The sequence below is a fragment of the Amphiprion ocellaris genome, chromosome 10, assembly GCF_022539595.1.
Source record: "Amphiprion ocellaris isolate individual 3 ecotype Okinawa chromosome 10, ASM2253959v1, whole genome shotgun sequence".
In the NCBI taxonomy this organism is placed as follows: Eukaryota; Metazoa; Chordata; class Actinopteri; family Pomacentridae; genus Amphiprion; species Amphiprion ocellaris.
In genome coordinates, this window is record NC_072775.1 from 16,929,745 (window position 1) to 16,950,530 (window position 20,786).

The window sequence follows — 20,786 nt, forward strand, 5'->3', positions numbered from 1 at the left end:
TAGCACACGTGACACAGTTGAGCACAGAGTTTGAGGGAGTCATGGGGCATGGATGAGCCACAAGTTTTTTTGTACATTTTTTTCATCGTGGGTACATTACCAAGATAAACAGTCTTGTGTTTACAGTGATTAACATACTACACCCAGTGAACTGTCAGTCACAGGCTGACAGCATGATGGAACAAACACTGCATGCAATGACACTATTTTTGAATCATTCCAAGCGTCTTTTTCTTCAACAAGTTTTCAAAAAAGTTTAACTACATTCACACAAATAAAGTGCATGCGTGACATAATGATTTTACCGTCGACCGATGCCTGATTGTTGCTCCCACTCAGCAGCTTGTTAGTCTGCCGAAATTGCAGGAGAGGCCAGTTCAAATGAAAGCACGCAGTTTCAGGTCAGTAATGCTGCTGAAATGAGAGATAATTTGGTTTTATCTTTTTTAAGATTAGAACAGCTAATAAAACTACATCATACTCAAATTTACTGATCACTGGCACCACATTTCGTGCTTTAACAGTGTTTGCGGAGCTAAACTGTGGTACTTCAGCATACTCTGCTGGTACCATCATCTGTCACATGACTAGTTAGTCAAATAAATTTTCAGTTTGATTGTCCTCCCTCCAAAACTCTACAGCAGATATTTTTTTAGCACCAGCTTCCCTTGCTTACTGTATCTCTACTTTGAATTTGCAGGAAAACCTTACTCATGGATACAACAGTATGCTGCTCAAGCAGCAGCAGCTTGTGAGAGTGCACTTGCATGCATGTATGGGTGAGCACCACAAAACCGGTTATGACAAATGACCACACTGACACTCTCTCACACGCACACAGCAACACACAATTTTCAACCTCCAGCGCCCTTCATCTGGGCTCTGACACCTGTTCCCATGGCAACACTATCAATAGGGTACTGACCAGGGTCAGAAAGGCTCTCTCTCTCTCTGCTTTTTGCACAGGTCCTGACATTTGGAGCTGTGTCTCGCTGTGTACCTGTTCATCTCTGAACATGCCTGATGGTATATTTTTTCCCTTCTATTGATTTCCCTTGGTCTGTTTCTTGTCATCTCTTATCCTATCAGATATGTGTCAAATCTGTGCATGCAAAAAACAAACACATGCAAAATAGTATATATTTGCATATTAACTTATTCGAATGTACTTATTGTCACCCTATTGACCCCGAGCCGAAAATATGTTAAGATGATAAATACATTGTATGGTACACAAATGAAATAAGGATAATTCTGAAACAAGCACGTTGCATTTTTTTTTTTTTTTTTTTTTTGCATTTTTCACAATAAGTCAACCTTAGTGTTCAAAACAGCATTTTATCTCCATAGTCACCATAAATTAGAATAAGCAACTTTATAATGGTAATAATTTATATCTCTATAGCATGAATTTACAAAATGTCAACTAAGTCAGAGTAATGAATTAAGAGAAACATTCAGGCATTTATTCAACTGGAACTCGACTTATTGAAATGAGTTTAGCATGGATTAGCAGAGATGGGCATAATTATGAAATGAATGCAGCTGCATAATGGGCTTTGGCTTTTTGGACAATGCATCGCTCCTCGACTACAGTCCTTTAATTAAGGAACTATGAGACAAGAATTGGATGCGCTGCTCCCTTTTCTATATGATTGTGTTGTTATTTTTTCATTGAAAATTTTCAATTAATATTATAATTGCAAGTTAGATATTTTTAGAGCACATGGAGTTTTCCAAATAATTGTGTCCGTTGCAAACTAATGAGGAGTCACATTTATCTGTTTTAAAAAAGACTAAATGAACTTTCATGTCACGGAAAACTGCAGGTGGATAAAACTGTTGTTGGGACTGTTTGCTGCAACGACAGAGAGTAAATCAATCCCCATCCACCAATGACAATCATGACAGGAGAGCCAGCGCCACCTCCTGTGATATGCAAAGTGTGTGCTATAAATCTAGAGTTGGTTAGAGATGTGTCAATAATAGTGTCATTTTTTCTCATCAAGGAGATGGTGTTCTGGCCTTAGCTAACCTGGTTTAATCCCATTCCCAGCAGTATACTGCTGAGTGGATCTGAGTCGCACACTTTGGTGGAGAGAATGCCAATGGTTGTCAGACAGCCACCTGCCCATGTCTCTGCCTGGGGAAGTGCTGCCAGGCCAAACTCCACTGATTAGGTTATTTCTGAATCTGATTGTCTCTCCACTTCCTCACGTTTTTAGTTTTTGAAGAGGAATCAGAGGAGGGTAGCTCTAGTACAAAGAAGCCCAGGAGAAAATTCTTTCTCCGAGCTCTTCTCTGTTCTCTAACTAATTAAATATGTTCTTTTGAGTAAGGACCTACTAAAAAGCTAAATAGGAACAAAAGGGCTTTGAACTTAGTCTATTTCTGAAAGGCAACCAGAGACCTCAGGCAACACACCCAACAATCTGTAAAGACAACCCTCTGAATTCTTTTCATCACCGTTCTTGAAATACTCCTTATATATTTGTATGAAAGTTCCTTTTCTCAATGTCACAACAAATCACTTTTTGACAGCAGTAATTGCTCTTTGTAAATTATCCCAAGAACTTGGCTTTGGATAGTATTCAATGACAAATAAACAATTAAATAAATATCTGGCTACTGAATAATTACAAATCCTTGGCTAATAGGAATTGGAATGTGGAATAATCACATTTATTCTAATAAAGAAAAAGAGGGCAGAATGCCCTTTTTCAGATGTGTGCTTGTTTTTTGTTGCAAATGGCACATACAAAATACTGTGGTCAGACTTAAATCTAATTTACATAACTAACATTAATTTATTAAATAACTATCTTGGTAATCAGTTTGTCTATGTTGAATGAAATGCAACTTATAACCCTTTCAGTCATTTATTGGGCAAAAAAATAAATAAATGCCACATATTTATCAACTTTTCAGCTGTGTCAAGCTGCTGCTTTGCAAAGTTACATGTCATAGTTATACACCTTTGGGTTTTAACCTGGCCTTCTTTTGCTCACCATGTATCACCTCAGTTCAAGGAACCTGATGCAATAACGTTACAAAGGACTCTAAAACCAATACAATTAAAAATGGAATCAATAATCTTTTCTTTTTTTTTTTTAAATGTTCACTGTTAGTTAATAGTGAGTTACTACAACACGCAACCCTGAGACTTCATTGGCTGCCTTGTGTTCATGATGCACACCTACCAGGTTGTGATTCCAGGGAGACAGCTGGCTCTCAGTCACTTATACAGGGCATCATCTCTGGTCACAACAGATGAAGTCCTCAGAGTCCCAGAATCACCTGAACAATGTGTGGATTCTGCTTTGTTCTGTCTGGCTCTACCTGTCTGGAAGAAGAAGATAGAGAAGAAAGACTAGTGCACTGACTGTTGCATTCCATCTAAGAAAGTAAGTGTCCTCTATTTTTTTTTTTTTTTTTTTGTCTGCATTTGTTCTCATTGTTTAACTCCACAAAAGGGGAGTCAACATTATATGAGATTGATGCATATTTTAGTCTTGCAGCCAAATATTTTAATATTTAGTGCATGTGTGTGACCATCACCGGCCCTCCCTGAAAGCTAAGCAGATATTCTTTATTAGAAGTGTCCTCTATTTAGCTGAAGCAGTCCAGAGCAGTTTGGAATAACGATTAGACAAATATAATGGCTCTCAGACCATTGCTGGTTGTTTTTCTGGGCAATTATTTGGCCAATTTTTTCTCATTTTAGTTTGCTAATTTAATGGTCTGCCTCCTAGAAAATTCAACTCAGTCAATAATTAACCTGTAAAGTACGATTCAAAGCTGTGCTGAACTTGCAGTCAGAGTGACACATTATGCATAGATTTGTGTTTTTCACCAAAAGAAGGCAATAGTGGTTGCTGTCCAATCAATTGGTGCAGAAAAAACATCAAATTATAAATCATGTTTAAGAACTAGAATGAAACTGTGTGGATGGCTGTGCACTCTGACCAACATATGCTATCCTCACTTGTTTATACATTTACAGCAGCATTACTCATTGCACAGTTTGCAAGGCTCAAGCTTTAATTGCTGGTTCACATACCAGCTAATAATTTCCTTCTCTAACTTCTTGGTTGTCACATTTGGCCACCCTCTGAGGCAATGTATTGGTAATAGAGCTGCTGGACAAGTAAATAAATAATGCTCTCTAGGATAATTTAGGGTGATTAAAAATATATTGTTTATATTTGTCCAATGCACTATACTGCAAGCTACATTATTAGAGTAGTGCATTGGATAAATATATTTGACATATTATTTGAGCTTTTAGTTAAATGAATCAAATCGCTAATGAGCTGGAAACTGTCACAATTCTGACAACACCAAATTCATGCACTGATAGCACTATGGTTTAGCTACTGCAGCATTCCACGCTGGCTAGCCTAATGTGTACTGACAAAAATAAAAAACAATCAATTTGCATTTGAACAAAGGTGCAAATCAGAGGGACAAACATGAAGATGGCTGACAAATGAGAAAACACAACTTGGCTTAAGATTCAGAGCATACAGCAACCAAAAATCAGTAGCAATACGCCAGAAAGGGGCTGAGTGGACAGACAGCAGATGTTCTGTGATTAAAAAAAAAAACAAAACAAAAAGAAAGCCATGAGCCACACACAACTAGCACAGATTTTTTTTTCAAGTAATAAATCCCTCTGGTTTGGAGCACCATTTGGCTTGAAGCATCATTTCAAAACCATGTCTCCAAAATTCAATGAAACCCGGGAGTGAACTCCAAATCCAACATGAATAAACTCAAGGAAATGCATGATTGCTTCTGTTTATCCCAGTATGAAGGTAAGTCTGTATTAAAATAGGACATTTATTGGTTGCATTACATGAGCTACTGTGTGTTGTGGAATGACGAATTAGTAGGAAGAGACACTTAATGGTCAGTTTGGCTTTTGGGTGTTAGTCCCTTCGAACATATCGCACAACCTTATCATGTGCTTTAAGCATAAATAGGATGCTAAGTTATGTTTATGCAGCTCCACATTTTGCAGGAAAAGAAAATTTATTGAAATGGTGGATCGGCAACCAACTGAAAGCAAATCAGGATTTTATTGTTTAGCCATTATGCTTGGATTTTATAGAAATAACAATCAGCAGATTAATAAACAATGGAAATAACTGTATGCTGTAACCATAGAAATATTCAGGAAAAAAACTGATAGGACCTAATAGCTTGGCTCTCAAAGACCTTGAAGGCTTATACCAGCTTAGATTTTCCCCAAATTTGTATTCAGCTACACGCAGATTTGGGCTGGACTGGAAATATGACTGAGAATTACTCAGATTAAGAAGTAAACATCACAGCAGACTAGAGGAGACATTATGGGGGCTGGAATAAAGCGCTTAATGAAAGAGGAAGGCTAATTAATGATTCAGCATGCCTTGAAGCTTCTCAGTGGAACACCTAAGAAACCCGTCAACCCACTTCAGAGGGCTGCCATGTAATGCCATGCTATCTATCCGGCTCTGCAATACATTTTGATTATCTATCAGTGTGAAGACTCAGTTGTTTCAATGACATGACTATCCCGTTCCCTGATGTCTGCCAAATGAAAACAGAACAGTGTCATCCCCAGAGGAGCTTAATGATCCACAAACACACATACACGCATGCAAACACAGTGTGATACACACATACAAACCCACACGGAGACAGCAGCTTATTGATCACTGTCAGATCTGTCTATAAACTGGAAACAAGCCTCTAAGCAACACAAAAATTAGGACACTGATGATTTGTTGGTTAACACAGGCAGGAATGACACCCCCCACACACACATACACACACATTCACCACACTGTCCCTCATTTTGGCACACTTACACACATTCAGAGAGATCGCCAAGGCCCCCAAACACACACAGACACACACACACACACACACACACACACACACACACACACACACACACACACACACACAAATAAATGCAGACCCAGTAATTGACTGATATGGAACAGTGAACAAGGAGTTCTTGTCTGTTTTTGAATTATGTCTGGCGCTGGACAATTGTGGATGAATCTCTGGCAAAAATAGAGTGTGGGTGTCTGGGAGAAGAAGACAGTGAACAAGGGAAAGAATCAAGCTCGGCAGCTAGAAAGGACTCGGGCAGAGAGGGGCGAACTGTGTGAACTTTACAACTCCCGCCCCAGGTCTCCATTGTGCTGCACAAGAGCCACATTGGTCAAACAAAGCCATAAAATATGAACACACAAGCACTGAATGAAGCGATTGGTCTCAGCCAAAGTGGAACCAAACAACTTCAGTTGTCAGGATGAGGCGTCTCGAGTTTTTGGATGGTAGTTGGATGGGCCCGCCTGTCTGTCTGAGCAGAGAAGTAATTGTGACACAGTGTGAAGGAAGGCGCCAGACAAGTGGAGAGAGGCACAGGAAGGCAAGGAGTTAAAGATTCAATGAGAAAAGAGGGTGTGAGAAAAAGAATGAGGACAGATGCTGTCTGTGTGACTAACACTGGGGATAACTAGCAGCCAAATGGCACACAAGAACAAGGAAATTAGTGTTCACGGTCACCAGTATTAACAGGTCGCCTCAGGTTTGCGTATTAGCAGAGCGGGATTGAAACAAAACATGAAGCAATTATCGACATGTTTCTGACAAGACTGAGCTGCAAATAATTATTTTGGTGTTTGTGGTATTTAACTTTGTCTCTTGGAATATTTTCAGCTTCTTGTTATTTCAGTATGCAGTCATTTGTTTCCATTGTGTTGTATTATGTGCCTATTTCAATAGCTGTTAATATTTTTTATCAACTCACATCTGACATTTAATGCACTATCAATTTAAATTCCTCACCTCCATTGTGAAAACATGTCTGTCGATATTTATGTGATGACTACATTACAAATAACGCATGCCATGGATGTACCGATTAAGATTTTTTTTGCCACCAACCTGAAGCATGCCATTTAATATTTAGCATCTGCTGATGCCGAGTCCAAATCTGATAACATTTTTCTAGACCACCGGGGTAGAGCTTTTTGCTGTTTAAGACTGTACTGTAACGCTGAAGTAAAGGAGGCAGGCAGTTCCATGTTGGCAAGCAGAGAGCATTTTGGGTTTAGCAGGTAAAGGAGCACCATGACAAAGTTTACGCTTATGACCTCCGGCAAATTAATATGGATTAAATAAACCCGGAACCACAAGGACAGCAATTTTATATCCTAGCAACATATGTAACAGTCGCTTTTGCAGCCTATGTCACAAGCTCTTGGCTAAAACACAGAAATATGAACACAAGAAAAATATCCTCTGGTCTCAATTTGTATTATAAATTCATTGATTTATGAAAGACGGTGCTGCATTTATTAAGACAATTATTCCCATTTACAACATGTGTGTGTCAGCAGACATAAGTAAAGGTAAACAAAGGACTGGGCTTACTTTCGTGCTGATACTGATGAGTGAAAAGTTGCCCTAATTGACCCAGATTGGGACATCCCTAGTGTGCACAGTGAAGGTTATGCATGTTACAGAAATATAAACAAGATGGTACCCACAACTAGGGGTTTTACAAATTGGTCGACTTATTGACTTATTGTTCTGTAATGCACTCTAGGGTTGACATCCACTAGTCACTAATCACAGGATTATTATACTAATGACATGGACACATCAGAGTAGACAAAGAAGGCCACTTGATGGGTCATTGTAGCAAATCAGCAGCAGTTCATGAAGTGCGTGTGAAAACACTTCACTAAAGACTAAATCTGTACTACTGTTACTGGCAAAATATGCAAAAATACAACAAACAGGTGCCATGTATACTTATCTACAAAGGCATCAGCTAACACTAGTTGAGGTATGTTTTACATCCTCTTGACATCATAAAAATTAGTGACTTCACCGATCACAAAAACAGAGAAAATAAGGCTGCAACTCACTAATTTTCCATTTTCTACACTGTTAGCTGCTGTACATGGGAAGGCTAAAGAGAAATATTGAATACTTTTGAGCTTACATACTTCTGAATATGAATACACACTACTGCAGAGAATATTGTGAATAGAATAAAAGTCAAGAGTGTTCAAGAGTTACCCATACATTATGGAACTGCTCACTACATCACCAACACATGGACGTTGGAGGTTGAGAGCTGTGTGCATCTATGTTGCCAGGGAGATATACTGCTGATCATCTGTCTGAGTTTATCAAGAAATGGGGCATGCTGCTGTTTTGGATTTTTTATGACAATGCCAGTAATGTTAGCTTAACCGTGGAGCTCAATGTTTCCAAAAGATTTAGGATGCACTAGGCACACTCCACAGCTGGAAATAAAGACGGGTTTAGTCTTACCTGAACTAGTGAAGGCTATTGACGCAGCAAAGAGGTGCAATCTGTGCTCAAGGATAATACAGTCTCCAAACATGGGAAAAGTGATGGCAGATTCCAGTGCTGAAACTTTAGCCAAACCATGTGTGGTGAGTTAAAAATAATAACAATAATAATAACAATAATAACAATACATTTTATTTTTATAGCACTTTTCAAAATACTCACACACTTTACATAGTTACATAGAAAAATAAACAAACATTAAATCAGCAAACATTATGAGGTTGTCTTTCATCTATCCAGTGATTTCCAGTTTGATCAGCACCACTCTGCACGTTGAAACATTTGACTAAGCAGCTATACACTCCTTCAAAAACAAAGTGCAATGGCAGTCGGAAACACGGTTCAAACACTGCAGTTTGATGATGCGACAGATCAGTTCCCAGTGCATGTGCTAGATCCCAGTTCAAACATTTTCAGTATAACCTGTAGAGTTTAAAAACCAAAAAAAGGCTGCATCTGCATCCTAAATAGCCTGCTAAAAAATGAGGGAGAGTCGCTGACAGCAACAGTTGGGTCCACTCAAGCTGGCCTAATCGATTTAAAATTATCCTCTACTGCTTTATGTCATAATATGCACAGTAATTGTAAACTTATAGTGATTAATGTTAATCTGAGGGGAGGCTGTCCAAAACAAGGACACAGTTGCTGACAAATGTGAGCCAGGAACTGAGAGAAAAGCCAGACGAACAAGAATTTGAGCAACTTTTTAGTCCAAAAAAAAAAAGTGAAAGGAAAGCAGAACACTACTCCACCACAGCCCAAGAAGTTGGTGATTCTTTTCTCACACCACATATCCTAACCATGGAGAACCCACTACAATGTTGGGCTTGAAACCAGCACAGACTTCCCTGTTGCCAAGCTACGCAAGACTACTCGACTATCCCAGCAACCAGCACTGCAATAGACATAAAGCCACTCCAACCTTTTACCTCGAATGTGCCCCACAGTCCTGTCAGGTGAGTTCAAGCGCTCCTTCATGGACTATCACCATGTGTTGTGAATATATTTTAAACTGGGTGTTATGTAAAAAATTGGATTGATAAAAGCTGAAGTGTAAAACCATTTATTTGTAACTTTTATTGGTTACACTTGCTGTGTTATTACAGATAGTTTTCAGGTCTTACAATTAATTCATCCCCAACTTCACACAACATATAAACTCTGAAATTATCTTTGACGACAGACTTGGTATGAATCATATCTCTGAACAGTTGTGGTGGCGATAAAGTGCAAATAGCATATAAAAGATACAGAATGGAAAAGGCATCTCTTTATCCAAGGCTGTCTTTTTACAACTTAAGTTCACCACATAGGAACTGGAGACACGAGGAGAAGAAAGGAGATAGTGAGAAAACAAGGAGAAAGTCAGAAAAAAAATCTTTAAATACCATGCCAATTAAAATTCATGACATGCTTGTAAATTAATTCTGTTTTTATTTGATTCCTTTTTTATTCAACAACTTACAATCCACAAGTTAAAGTAGGTTGAAGCAGCCTGTCTAACAATATGTGAAATTAATTCTAAACTCTCATTTTGAACACTGAAGTCACTCTCAAGATCACTGTGAACATTTCGTTTGAATGGATGATATCTCTTTAAGTGCTCAATTTGACTCTATTGAATCAGCCAGAGCAAATCAAATCCACCTAAAGTGTCCCTAAAGAGGGAGTCAAACACAATACTCCCTGGCAGGTGATTTGTAGGAAGGAGGCTTTGCTACCATAAAAACAACAGGATGCACATACACACTCAGCCACACACATTCTTGTCTGCTAAGGCCTCCACACGCCAGTAGGTTTCAATACTCTGTTATTGCACCTTTGAGCAGTCGTATTGAAAATTACAGTGAGTTTGGGCAAAATCAGTGACCTTTGAATTAGTTTTGAGTGAACTAGCATGAAGGGCGCAACACGGAGACAAAAACTGCGTTGTTCTCTGCTTATCAGTCTTCACCTGTGTGTGTCATGTATGATCCACCTCCAATAAAAATAAGTCTGACATACTAAAAACTGCATGGGAGACAAAAGCAAGAGCGCCCGAGTTAACAAAAGGTGAATGCAGAATTTTTCATGTTCTGTTAATGTGTGATTTCACCCAATTTCAAGCATGACTGGCTCAATAAGATTCCTGCATCCCATTTAAACATTCCTCCAGAAATAACATTTATCCAATTTGTTTCATGGTTTCCCGCTTCCATGCACTCGTCTCACACATGCCTGTGGCAACCAGCTGGTGTAGTTTGGATTTCACGTGTAAAGCCAGACTCTGAAGTAAGGGAATATTTGGTCCACTTTAGAAAACATATTCATGAGCTAATACAGCATGACACAGCTGGATAAAATAGGACGTGATATTTGTAGAACGTATGGATGTAAAATTCTACAATCCTACTAATGTGTAATACTCAGATGTGCGTGGCGTATATATGTTGCACCTGTGTGACAGAGAACATTAGCATTCGGTGACACCTTCAGACTTCAAGTGGTCAGCAGGTAATGACCACTGTCATGTTTTCTTATCCCCTTTGGTGTGCTGTTCATTGCTTTGTAAGAATAGCACTTCACTGTGCCAGCCAAACACCTATTTATTCAGCATTTTTTCTGGCATTACTTTCCTCTGAGTGACCACGGATGGTTCAGCTAGATGCAAAACCACTGCTGTTTCTAGGCATGGGGCCTATCTCAGCAGCAGCACACAGCAAAACAGAAAATCCATCCAGCTAACAATAGCAACCCTCCCAGTTCTGCTGCATTCCCTGCACTGCTCATGCCGCTAATTAGAAATGAATCAGGTAATTAACCACCTTGTCCCATTGTTTGAGATGGGATATTTCTCTCTCCCACCATGCAATGCTTTTGTTGTCAACTTACAATGACAGCATTTTTGTTTTTGTGTCCATCATTCACTCCAATTCAAATAACAAGCGACTCAAAAGAGTGGAGATAAGGCAAAAAGATGGTTTGTTGGATATGATAGTTCTCTGCCTTATCGTAGAATACAGCTCTCTCTTTTGACAGAACTACTTATCTGCAGTTGCTGCAGCATTTTCACTTAGTGCATAAGGAAACAAAAATGAAACCATGGGATGAAAATAGATAATTAATTTGTGACACTACTGGTCATTACCAAACCAGCCATGCCAAGACATCAGTGAAATGTTTCTCAAAACTAAATATTTTAGCTGTTTTTGGTGCTACAGAAAAGTCTTTCTACAGAGGTTTAAATTTAGTGCAAGGGACTGATTTAAAATACCAAAAACAAGTACACTTGTCTGTTGATATACACTAATGAAACATTCAATGTACCTTGATTCATAGTGGTAGATATTAGCGCTCATATGACAGAACCACAGAATACATCAGATGTCAAAACTGTTTTGTGCTTCACAGAAAAGAGAGAAAACAAGATGATCTCTTTCATAAAAGTTGGTGGTCACTGTCTAACGTGTAAAATGTGCTGTAGAATTTTTTTTTTTAGCATTGCTCACTACTTCTCATTTCACCTACAAGAGAGTACAGCCTACTGTTTTAAGGAAAGAACTGTAGAGGAGTAGGAAAAAGGTGTCTTATAGAAAGTCATGATCACAGTTCTTTGCCTGCATTTAATGTCAGAGATAAAGCCTGCAGTGATAATGAGGGTAGTTTTAACGAGGGATGTTTCTGGATTTCAGTCGTGCGATCAGCTTTGAATTACAGTCTTTTTTATGCCTCAGGACAGTTTGGTCTCGCTTCACTCTCTAAAACACTTTGACACAATCTGACGATGCCCATTTAGAAGGAGTGGGGAAAATGACTATAACGGCACCAATAACGATTTTGCAGCAAAAGGAAAAGTATACCATTGTAAGACTTTAAATGGGATGCCATCAAGCAAAATCTAGGCTTCACATTTAAAAGTAAATAGCAAGTACACTGAGAAAGTCCCTCACAGTTACGGTTAACAGAAGAGTGCTAGGCGGCACATTGACCAGGGATCAGAAAGGGTGAAACGATACGCAAAGTCCACAGTGTAGAATGTCTATTTTGGTTATGGTGTTGCAGTTCAATACACTTTCAGTACAGCAGACCAAAAAAAAAAGAAAACTGCTAGAAAATGCCAGAAAATTGCAACTGCTGTTTGTTTTAAAATGTGTACATTAAACAATAAGAGTGGCTCATTAGCCATTATTCTTCTTGGCATATTGTCAATTAGAAAAAAATATTTTAAAAATCTGTGGAGAACACAGCTGCTGATGCAGCTAAAAAATTATGAAGAAGTGCTGCTTGCAATCGTTTGTACAGGGCAGGAAAAACAGACTAAAATGCGTATGTGGAGGCATACACAGCAACTCTTCGACCATATGCTTAAATTTGTTATTTGCTACAACCAACTATGTTCACATAACCACAGCAATGTACATCTTTATAACATTAGTTAATGACAACAATTAATATATTGAACAACAAAGCTCCATCTCCCTGTACCTCTCTGATGATATTTCTGGCTGTGTATCTGATGTGTGGTCTATTTGTTCCACCAATCAATTCAGCATTCACGCTCTCTTGTTAGATGTCCGTTCGTCTCCGCTATCCCTTTCTCTCTGCCCTTTACCTTCACCCCAACCAGTCAGGGCAGATGGGTGCCTTCCCTGAGCCCAGAGGTCTTTTCTGTTAAAAAGGAGTCCTTCCTCTCCACTGCCACAAAAATGTTTGCTCATAGTCCTTGGACTTCTACGGTTTTCAATGAATACTTGTGCAGGGTCTTAACTTTAGTTTAAAATTAATCAGGTTAATCTCCATAACTAATAATACTGTGGGGTCATAGCCTTGACATTCAATTAAGCTAGACAAATTTGTAATTTATGTATTTGTAGTATTGTAACCCTAATATTCAAACTACTCATTAAGATTTATATATTGCTGGGTATATTCACATTATAAATAATACTGTAGTGTGTTAACCTCTGTACTTAAACATGTTGGGCAAACCTCTAATGTCAGTCTTCTGATCTACTGAGAAGCACTTTGGCTAAATGGCTGTGTTAAATGTATCATACAAGTAAAGACGACTTGGTTTGACATGACCAAAAGATGCTTTCAGTGTCCCACACATTTAAGTAAAACCAACTTTTGACCACAACACCAAATGATGATCAAAGTTCCCAAGTTCACTAGCATTTAAATCAGACAGTCAAATCACTGACCTTTTTATACCTCTTTTAACGCAGGATAACAGCTTAGTAGGGTGTAAATTTTACAAACCAACTAACTTTACTGCAGAGAAGGGTGATGGAAATGCTGGGGAAAAACTAATGTTGAATATTTTATTGTTTACAACAGTAATCATGAAATAATTTTTGGTAAAAAGCTAAGATACAGGACACATATTTCCTTTCAAACTAGTTTTTGTTGCTTTTGTTGCTTGCCACAGTAGGTAGTTTTTGCTTGTATAACAGAGATCTGTTTGAACAGTGTCAAGTAGTAATGAGAAAATAAACTGTAACTGATAAAGTTATGTTGACACTGTAAGATTTATGATCAAGTTTATTATTACATTAAAAAAAAAATCAACTTTGCTTTTTGTCCAAATTGTAACAAGCCAGTGAAACATTTTTCAATAAGCTGTTCTGATCTGTGTCCAACAAGCCTGATTAGAACGTTCTTTGCCAGTTTTGGCCAGCTGAATAAAAAGCTCTGAAAACTGAATGCAAAGTGTCACAAAGAAAGAGAAAAAGGGAAAAAATGTGCGGAAGTGTGAGGGACAGACAGACAGACAGGGAGAATGAGAAAAGAATAGTTCATTGTGTGTGCTCTCTCTGGGTGGACAGTCTTTGTAATGAGAAATATTAACATTGCCAGAGTCTTTCAGTCCTGTTAAAAAAAAATCATCATGCCCACACAAAAGAGTGCCCCTAAAATCCATCCAACCAATCAATGGCCTTTATAAGGAAGGCAGTGAACAGGGGAAATTTGCTCACAAACACTTCAGTGAAAACCACTGAAAGCAAAATAAATCATTTTACCTGAAACATAGTTCAGTGCAACCTCACATCGGTGAGTGTGTGGCTTCTAAACATGAATATCAACGGCATGGAAAAAGCCCATTTGTTGTTTTTATTCTATTTATTCTGTTGTCCTTTTTAAGGGTCAGTATAATGAATATGTGAGTTACTGAAATACAATAACACATTTGTAGTGACAGAATAGCTATTTACAGATCTTTTACTTTTAAAAAAAAAGTAGCAGTACCACTTTGTAGAAATACTAGCAAATATTACACTAAATTAACTAAGTAAAAGTAAATATATGCAAAATTCATGCAAACTGGGAAAGTGGCTATTGTTAGTGTTATATTGCCATATGTTCTTTTACTGAATTAATATTAACACTGAACTGCTTGAGTTGGAGCTGATTCTGACTTCACATACTGTTTGGATAGTTTCATCTATAAAAAATCCTTGCGATTGTGTAATCCAATCGAGCAGAGTGAAAACAGCCCAATACTAGCTTCCTTAGATGAGTCAGAAAACAGCTGATCCATGTTTATAATGTTTTTTGTGTCACTACTGTTTTTTGGATGAGCGCCAACTCATTTTGCAAATCATAAAAATCCCTGGTGCATAACACTGTATGATTTATTAAAGTGAGTTTCACATGGAAAACTAATTGCAGTGGGAAAGAAAAAGTGGTTCCAATACATTATACCTCAAAAATTGATAAGGCAAGCAAGAAGGGTATCACATCCAATGCTGTGCTCATGTACCTTTACCCATAAAACAGAGAATTTACCATTCACATTTGAGAGTTTTAAATTTTCTGCTGACAAATTAACACCAGGAGCTAATCGCCATCTATGCTGTTTAACTAAACTCATGTTAGTTGACATCAGAAAGCCCAGTTAAACTGGTGATAATTTTCATTTTCATAGTTCGGTAACAGCTAGCGAGCAGACATACCCCTTGTACAATGGTTTTAAACCTGCATTAGTGACTAGTATTTAATAAAATAACAGTAGCAATCAATTGTTTGTAGGAGTTCACATCAGTACTGGCCTGCAGTTATCAAAAAATTATCAGATGAACGGTGTGCCAACCTTTCAGACATAAAGTCATCTGACATCATCTAAAATATTGAGCTCATAAATATAATAATTTTGGAAATCAAACATGTTTTGCTTGCAATGGGTCATTTATCTAAGATTCACTTCACAGAGCAAGCCCCTGGGATGTCCCGCAATGAAACTCCCTTATCTCCGCTCATTGTCCAGGCTGTTTGATTTCTTAGCAGAAGTCCACCACATTTGTAAATCAAATGTTTCACTTGCAGATCACATTCATGATCATTCTGAGACTCATTTCTCTCCATACTCTAAAGACAGACTTGAATAAGTTGTTTCATTCATACATGTGTTTGACAGTTCAGTGCAGCAGCAGAACTCTCATTCTCATTATTAGTTTTTTAAGTTTTAATGAAAAGAAAAATAGGTAAATAGAAAGATACTGAAAAGCTAAACATGGCTGGATACATACCAAAACTAACTACTCAACATAAGTGTTTTTGTCCTTTACAATAGTCCTCTTTAGGTAAAATAGATACATTTTATTCAGAGAGTTCAACCATATGGTCAAATTCTTTTACTTCTCAGGAATATTGTGAAAAGCTATCCTGACATGTTCTTGAAGATCTCTGTGATGTTTTTGATATCTGATCTATATTTGCATAGATGTGACACTCGACAGAACGTGTGTGTCAGTCGTAACTCTCAAGGCTAAAACTCTGGCAGCACTCCGAAGACTTTGTGAGCCAAAGGATCTGCAAAATTGAATGAGCTCTGTGTGGAACACCAGAAATTCAACGTTATCATTCATAACCACCATGAATGAGCATACACATTTTCTAATCCTAAATCATTTTATGAAAGAAATCCAATTTCCATCCAACTTTATCTTACCCTTTCAAGCAAAATCGTAAAATATTACAAAAAATGCATGTACATTATTTCAGAATGTCACCTCATGATTTCATAAACTTGTTCTCGCTTTTGTAAATGCAACTCATTTAGACCTGTTAGTTGAGTGAGTCAGATATAGTCACAAAAACATGTGGCCTCAAAGCAGTACACCGTCTACAAGAATGAACACAATAGAAGTTCAGTATGAAAAACCATTTCAACTTATTAAACTTTTCCCTTTGAATATGACAAGTTTTTTGATATAGTCAGAATAGGATTGTAGAATATCCTCAGAGAGAAGATCTGCCCCCTTGTGACTTTTTGATAACATGAGTTACATTAAGAACAAGTCAATTAGATTAGCTAAAGCACAGGAACACAAAAGCTCTCAAAAAAACATAGGAAAAAAATGGTATGAGTTGAACGACCACAGACGAAAATCAGATGACTTCTATTTAAAAAAAAAAAAAAAAAAAACATTAACATTAGCAATCATTCTGACTGACTGACTGACTGACTGACATTCTATCTCTTGATGATTAACCATTTAACATTAACATGAAGCACTTTTCAAGGCTTGGCTTACTCAGCTGAAGTTCAGCTGCAAATTTATAATTAACGATGATCCATGTCAGCGGACGAAGGGTTTTTAAAAACTGCTAGTAACACTACTGTGAAATTGCTCAAGTTTGGATGGTGGCTCTCTGCAGGAATGTTCTGCGTTTGCAACCTCATGGGAATACACTTTTGGATTGTCGCAGAGCCCAAGATTCTCTCAACTGAAGCAACACACTTGCCGAGTATGAGGATCCACAGGCACCTGAAGTATTCTCCCTGATTACAAATCCTGATATATACGGTAGTTTTCAGTTAATGATGTCCACGATGAAACAGGGCACTCTGCTCAATATTTTCCAACACTATATAGGTTTACATCAACGCTCTCAGTTTAAAATATCTTAAACTTTGTTTCTGAGAGATCCTGTTTTTCTCCATCAGGATCTAAATATTACAAATACCCAAGAGTGTCAGCTGCTGCTGAAATGAAGAAGCCTTTGGAGGAACAACTCAGAAGCATATCAAATTCAAAATGTTTGCTTCTGAATTTCAGAACAAAACCACCCAACCTTTGCTTATGCACAGAAAATAATAGCAATACAAGCTTTCAACCTTTGCTTATGCACAGAAAATAATAGTAATATAAGCTATGGCTGAGCCACATATTTTCCTACAATCGATTTTACTCTGGTTCTGTTCAGGGAAACTGACATATTTTCAAACTGTGGTTGCTCTGGTAGGCAGGCTGTGGTACCATAACCACAGTACCTGAAAAGCAAAAGTGCTGAAATCAAAAGTATAAAAGCTTCCTGCTTTTTCTGCTTTCTGGTGTGTGTCGGTAATGTGTTGTGTGTACCCTGCCTGCCCACACAGATGTGAGAAAAACAACACTGGCAGAGACAGAAACGCACCCACACAAGCATATATTTGCATTACTAAATTCACAAGAACTAATTTTATCACTACATTTATTAATTAACCCTCACCTTCCTCTCACTAGTGTAAGCGCTTCTCATTAATACACACTGAAACAGGGAAATAAACCTTAGGTCTCACTTTCAACGGTCCATTTTGTGTCCTAAATTATCCAAGCAGAATTGTTAGTTTCAAATTCTTACACCGCATTACACTCACACACAATCATAATCTGGGACACACATTGTCATGCCCTTCGATTGCTCTGTCAATTACACAGAGGAAGTCAGAGAGGAAGAAAATGAAGGGAGTCAACAATGCATGGAACATCGATGTGTCCAACCACCACTGTCTGTTTAAGTGGAATTGACTTATGCTCATTTCCCAAATTACGCATATCTGACTGGCCCACCGCTGCAGGGGCTACAGGAAGCACAGGGACACAGAGAGAGCCTCTCTCTCACACACTCTCTCCATTTCTCTGCAGGGAATCAATGATGTCTGCTTAATTATTGGGTGAATTTAATCAGCGGCACAGCAGTACATACTGCCTTGTGACCCAGTCGCTGTCAGGAAGTCATTTGGATTCTAACAGTTAAGTGTTCAAATACCACCACAATAATTAAGGGTACAACAATTTAATTGTTCAAGAGGTGTTGAGGTAACAGAAAAACTACCCCTGCATTGTTGTACTCAGCTACTCATGTACAGGTATTTGACAGCTACTTGCACACATTAGCTGTTATTGTGAGAAAAAAAAAGGCCACAAAATCCTGTGACCCAGACACCAGTGTACTGATTAATGATGCATGCTGTCTGGATTAGTCTAAAAAAAAGTTAATTAACAGACCTGGCCTGGTGAACTGTGTACTAGTTCTATTACCAAGATAAGCTGTTGAGATTATTGGACAACTCTTGCTGTGTTTCACTCATTTTATCCTGCCTTGGCCTCTTAGCAGTTTTGAATTTATGTGCTTTCATTTTTATGGCGTCTAATGTATGTGCCAATAAGTTTTCATTTGCCTCACATGAGATGGAAAATAATGTTTATTTTATATAGATGTGAAAGTTCTACAGCTAGTCGTAAATAGCAGTTCCTCGTGTTATTTTAAAACTCATTTAGTAGAAAACCCTACAAATGTCACAGAATAGGCCTCATATTTTGTTATGTAAAAACTTGAACTCATTTATTCCCAATGTAAATGCTTTCATCATGTTTGCTAACTCAAACTTCATGCAGATATCTGTGGCTAAAATGCATTTTAGATAGGTCAAAGCAGCTGATAAAAACTCTACACCAGGCTGCAGTCGTCTCTTCATGACTCAACTTTAATTCAGCCTTGAAAACACTCAGTGTCCTCAAATAGAGAGCAGTGAGAATCTTGGCTCTGTTTTCAATGGATGGTTCCATTTCTTTGCTTTAGACAGTAAGAGAAAATGAACACTGTCAAACACAAGACATTTTAGAAAGTTTCTGTTTATTATTGTTGGATTTTTTCTTTAAAAAAAGCTTGAAAGAATAGTTAGACATTTTGGGACATAATCTTGTTTTTATTCTTGTAGCTAATTAGATGCAAATATCAATTCACTCTCAAGCTTGTAAGCATGAATTATGAGGACGAAGCCTGGAGGCAACTAGCTTAGCTTAACATAAAGCTTGAAAGCAGAGGGAAAGAGCTTGCCCAGTGTGCTCCCTAAAATAAAGAATCCATCTCCAAGCACTTTTAAAGCATATAAACTACTACGCAGCATCTTGTTTGTTTAATTTACAATACAAAATACCTGCATGCAAAATTCTCCAAAAAAAAAGTGACCCAAGGCCAAGATAGTGTTTTGGAGGTTTGCATTTTGGCAGACATTTCTATGTGGTTTTACCATGACAGTCTTCGTGTCGCATAGTCAGATTCTTCTCCACCTAATTATCATTCTGCTATAGGGGAAAAACACTGTGGCTCCATTGTGTTTCTTTAAACCAATCACAATCTAACTGGGCAATAAGAGCATATGGTCCTGTTGCATGTCATTCAAAATATTCTTTAACCAGATAATACTGTTATAATGGTTAGAACCATATAACTTTTATTTTTGTAAACAAAGGTGTGTGTGTGGTGAGAAGTTAAGTCACATAAGTCCGCTGGACATCACATTAACAAAAGAAATGATTGACATATTTGCACACTGTAAGAAAACACATCCCTGAATAAACACCTAACAGCAAGGCCTCAAGTGTTACACCACATCACTAGAAAACGAGCACGTAAATGTCGATTCTAAACCTAGAATAAACTATCACACTATACACAACAATAAAAGTGAAACTAAACAAATAACATTCACTTACTTGTAAAATGCATGCACACTTAAAAAAAACGGAACTGCCAAGACACCTCAAATATATATAACATAAAACACAGTCTTCACAATCACTCTCTTCCAGAACTTACACGAATACAGAATGAGAGTGAACCAGAGCACTGGCTAATTGTTGATTGTTTATTAAACCTGCCTGGTCCTGTTGTCCTTTGTCACAAACTCAACGGTTATTTTATAAAGTGCTGGCGCTGAACAGCAGAAACATCTACTGAGCTCTGCACAGCTGCACAGTGAGCAAGTTTTCCACCTTCACCCTGCATGTCTGATGACAAAACACGGTCAAAGAGTGTGCAAAGGAAAGAATACTGCATCAAAATAATGTATAAGACTTTAACTGTTCTATAGCCCCCAAGGGTACTCTAATGGCTTTTCAGGTAGTAGGTCTGACGCATTCTGCAAATTCCTATGATGAAAGTAGGCTCAAAAACGTCTCATCGCTCCCCAAAGGGATATCGATTCAGAGAGATCAATGAATACTCTGTAGAGTAAGGGCAATATCGAGGTTATCGTCAGAATGTTTTTCTGTAACAACTGAGATACTGCATTGGATAAAGTCATGGAATTGTAGATTCGACAGGGAAGAGCGTGCTAAAATCTGATTTAAAAGTACAGTTCAGCAGTT

General features: G+C 37.9%; 1 protein-coding gene across 9 annotated transcripts in view; it reads right to left on the minus strand.

The window, feature by feature from the left end:
* tnr (tenascin R (restrictin, janusin)) overlaps nt 1-20,786 on the minus strand; it is a 181,968-nt gene that overhangs the window by 150,923 nt on the left and 10,259 nt on the right. For 6 of the 9 annotated variants that reach the window (XM_055014368.1, XM_055014370.1, XM_055014367.1 and 3 more), the window contains one exon: nt 3,201-3,343. The exons of the other annotated variants lie outside the window; for them this stretch is intronic. The gene's annotated coding sequence lies outside the window, so the exon portion shown is untranslated. The remainder of the gene's footprint in view (nt 1-3,200; nt 3,344-20,786) is intronic. 9 annotated transcript variants of the gene reach the window in all.